At 39.3% G+C, this 4,532-nt stretch overlaps 1 pseudogene; it reads right to left on the bottom strand.

Annotated features, from left to right (window-relative positions):
• Positions 1–2,695: 2,695 nt before the first annotated feature.
• LOC124963337 (40S ribosomal protein S15a-like) lies at positions 2,696–3,223 on the bottom strand (annotated as a pseudogene).
• Positions 3,224–4,532: the final 1,309 nt, after the last annotated feature.

The raw sequence follows: 4,532 nt of genomic DNA, 5'->3' as shown, positions 1-4,532 counted from the left end.
GGACTATTCTTATCTGTCACAATGAATGAGTCCTTCACTGGTAGATAACTCACTTTCAGCCACTGAACCGGGTTTGGTAACACACGCCTATAATCCCAGCGCCCAGTACCAAAAGAAACACCACCACTGAGCTAGACTCAACCCTGTCAGGGTGGGGTTCCCAGGCCAGCAGCATTAGCATCCCCTGGGATCTGGTTAGGAATGCTAATTCTTGGACCCTACCCTAGACTCTATGAAGCTGGTATTCTAGGAGAGAGACCCAACAATCTGGCCTTCCAAGGGATTCTGAGGCATGCTAAAATTTGAGATATACTGGATTAGATGTCTGTTACCAAAACTATCCTGCTGATGGAAAATCACCTGGGGCCCTGATAAAAACTAAACCTTCGCAGAACTGTTCTCTGGAGATGCATTCAAGGGAGCTCCTCTGAGAGTCTGTGTTTTAACCAGTAGTAACCTGGGTGCATTTTCCCCTGGGCGAATTTAGGAGGTCCTGCCTCAGTTATCTCCAAGCCTTCTTCGCAAGGCAGACTCTCCTCTGTTGCTTGAGTAGAACATTGTTTTGAAATAGGGAAAGAACAAAAGTGAGGGTGAGGATGGGTGAGGTCCCTCCTTCCCAGTATGAATTGGAGGACAGAGAGAGCTTGAGGCAGGTCAGGACATTGCCAGTAAAGATGAGCCAAAGGAAGAGCAGGATCCCTGTGTGCAGAAAAGAAAAACGAAACACTAATTTTGGTTGTTAACTGATATGGTCAACAGGCATGAGATATAGAAAGTAGTGTGTAATTGACAACTTACCTGGCAGAGTGTTCTTAAATCAGGTGTCTATCATTTAGGAGACCGGGTTCTTGCAGCTTTGTATAATGGGCCCTTGGTATGTGTGGGTTCCACATCCAAGAATTCAACCAACCTCAGATGGAAAATATATTTTTTTAAATTGCATCCCTAAATCAGGTGTGATGGCACACACCTATAATTCCAGCAATATGGGAGGTGGAGGCAGGAGGATCACAGGTTCAAGGTCAGTCTTGGCAGTTTAGGAAGATCCTGTCTCAAAATGAAACATGAAAAGGGTTGGAGGTAGAGCACCTCCAACTCAGTGGTAGAGCACCCGTGGGTTCAACCCCCAGTACAAAAAAAAAAAAAAATTACATCCCTACTAAATATACACAGACTTTTTTTCTTGTTATTATACCTAAACAACAATCTAACAACTATATATAACAACTATATATATAGTATCTACATTGTATTAGCTATTATAAAGTTATCTAGAGATGATTTAAAGTATACAGGAGGATGTGCATGTGGCAGAGTATATGCAAACACTAGGACATTTTCTATAAGGGATTTAAGCATCCATGAAGTTTGGTACCCAAGGGGATCCTAGAACTAATCCCTCAGATAGGAATAGATGACTGTAAAGTCAGTCCTTCATTCAACTCTAGCACTCTATTGACATTAGATGGCTTTCTGTGTTGCTGCTGGAAAATGCCGATGACTAGGGCCTCTCACTCTGAAGCACAGGCAGAGGGGTATATGCTGAATACCCCCAGCCTCTACTGACGAATGCCTGAAATTGCAACCCTAAAAATGTCCTTCCCGTCATTTTTTAGTCTTGAATTCCTTAAAGAATGCAAAAGTTAAGTAATTTATTTCAAGAATTCTGCCTCTGAAGTTCATAATACTTTTCCCAGCTCTGTGATCATCAGTGATTTCAAACTCATCCAGGTAACTATGCTTCATCACACAAAAATGGACAACTTTGGACATGGCCTAATGAGAACCTGGCATTTGCCTTTCTTTTCAACAGTGTCTTTTTCTTTTTCTCTCTTTTTTAAAAATTTCTTCTTTTGTTATTTTTGAGACAGGGTCTCGCTAAATTGCTGAGGCTGGCCTGGAACTACGAGTTATAGCTCCTTTTTTGTTCATTTTTGTTGTTGTTAGTTTGTTTCAGTGCTGGGGATTGAACCCAAGACCTCAGACATGGTAGGTAAACTCTCTACCGCTGAACTGCACTTCCAGCACCCTCAAGCTACTTTATGTAAGCAGCAAGGCTACAGATTGTAGCTAAGTGGAAGAATGTGCGTATTTTAGGTGGTTTAAGAAAGCCCTAAGGGCTGTCTCGTTTGTTTAAAATGGATAGAGAACCAGGTTAGAGGGTATAAAGATAAATAATAAATGAGTGACAGCTCAAGACCACAATTAGGCCAAGGTTAATAAGCCTCAATCCCAGTGGGTAAAGCTTCCCTCTTTGGAAGGAGACACTGCATAATTGCATCTTACTGATGTACCTGTTGGTACATCTATCATTCAAGAAGAAAAAAAGCTAAATTAAAATGTCATCAAAGGAGCATAATCCCAACAAAATTCAAGAGCCTGTTGGCTCAGTGTTAATTGATTCATTTGGGAAAGGGAGGTAGACTTTTGGGCCCTTCTACTATAGTTTATCAGTACTGGATTGGCAGTTGCTTTAACAGTTAAACTTGTGTTAATTTATATTCCATATATAGCCTGTGTGATATAAGTTAATATGTCAGTGTGTGTGAATTTTTTGACCCAACTCTATCACAAAAGAGAACTATCTTTATGAAACACACAGTAAGCATCCCTCATCTATCCTTATCCATAAAATGCCAAAACTGAAATGCAGAGAGGAAGAATGTGTATTTATCTACTTTTCCATTGAGGTATTTTATCCCAGGATTTTCCCTCCTGTGTGTTTTTATTTTGCTTCCTCATGCCACATGATGCCAGCTGAGGTCATCCATACGATGAAACCAGACTGACAGGATGGAAGCAGATTATTCTGCCATCTTCCTAGAACTTTGAGTTGCATATCAAGTCTGGGACTGATCACCTCATACTTGTTCCACCTGCCTGTGAAGTTCATAATACTTTTCCCAGCTCTGTGATCATCAGTGATTTCAAACTCATCCAGGTAACTATGCTTCATCACACAAAAATGGACAACTTTGGGCATGGCCTAATGAGAACCTGGCATTTGCCTTTCTTTCAAGTGTCTTTTTCTTTTTCTCTCTTTTTAAAAAATTTCTTCTTTTGTTATTTTGAGACAGGGTCTCGCTAAATTGCTGAGGCTGGCCTGGAACTTGTGATACTCCTGCCTCAGCCTCCTGAGTGGTTGGGATTACAAAGCATGTGCCAGCACCTAACTTTTGTTTATGGTCTTGGGAACATTAGCCAAGACATTCCTTCATACCATTATGGTGGCAGGGAAAGAGTGAGAAAGAACATTTAAAAGTAGATTCTTCCCAGTGTCCCCACCCCAAATAAATAAAAGCAGATTCTTTGACTTTACATATTCGTGCATGCATAATAATTTTTATACATAAAGAAGTCCTGTGTGTGTGTGTGTGTGTGTGTGTGTATGTAAAATCAGCTACTCTTCACCAGACTGGCTACAGAACAATTTACTGCTCCTTCTCTTTGTCTCTCTGTGATCACAGGAGAAAATATCGATGTCAATAAGAAATAACCATTTACTATTCTCTTCTGAAAAGTAGAACACAGAATGTAAGTTTTCTTAATCAGCAAATGCCATTCTCATTCTATACTATTTATTTGTAGAGATTCAATCAACTTTTGGGAGTCAAAAACTACAACATAAATAATTCTCTCATTGTATATCTCAAACATTCCAGAAAAACCACAAAGATTTTTCAGAATAACAAAGACAAGGATTTTTTTGAAATGCACCCTTGGGGCCTAAACTGCATCATGGTAGGTGGACAAATCTAAAAGCACCATCTGGCTTTCTTCCAATACTGTTCTTTACTTAATTTTTAAAGATTTAGTTAAAACAAAAGATTCCAGTACAGTCATTTCTTAGTCAAAAACACAATCATTTCCCATCTGGTCATTTGGCTAAGTTAAGATACGTGATTTTTAGAGTGGGAAATGAAGACCAGTGATAGTTGTCTTTAGTTTTTGTGCAATAAAACTCATCAATTGTGTTTTTTAAATTGACAATAAAATAGATGATAATGATCATCAAGGCCAGGAGACTTGTCAGGCTCAGTGGTGCATGCCTGTAATCCCGAAAATTTGGTAGGCTGAGGCAGGAGAATTGCAAGTTCGAGGCTAGCCTCAGTAACTTTGTGAGACACTGTCTCAAAATAAAAAATAAAAAAGACTGTGAATGTGTCTCAGTGATTAAGTGCCCCTGAGTTCAATCTCCAGTATCCTCCCCGCCAAAAAAATTAAAAATTAAAAAGAGCTGAAGATGTGGTTCACTGGTAGCTTGCCTACATGCAAGGCCCTTGGTTTGATACATAGTAGACCCCCCCCCCCAAAAAAAAAAAGAGAAGTAATTCAGCTTTTAGAACATTTGTATATATACAGTTAGAAATCTTGGGGATAGAAATCAAGTCTAAACATGAAATTCATTCATTTTTGTTTTGTATCCACCTTATACACATAGACAAAAGGTAATTGTATGCAATATTTTTAGCATACCCTGTCTTTTGACTGTAGAAGTTAGGTGTGACATTTTCCATTTATGGCATCATGTG

Source organism: Sciurus carolinensis, chromosome 1, assembly GCF_902686445.1.
Source record: "Sciurus carolinensis chromosome 1, mSciCar1.2, whole genome shotgun sequence".
Classification (NCBI taxonomy): domain Eukaryota; kingdom Metazoa; phylum Chordata; class Mammalia; order Rodentia; family Sciuridae; genus Sciurus; species Sciurus carolinensis.
The sequence above is the reverse complement of the archived record's forward strand: the minus strand, read 5'-3'. Positions and strand labels throughout refer to the sequence as shown.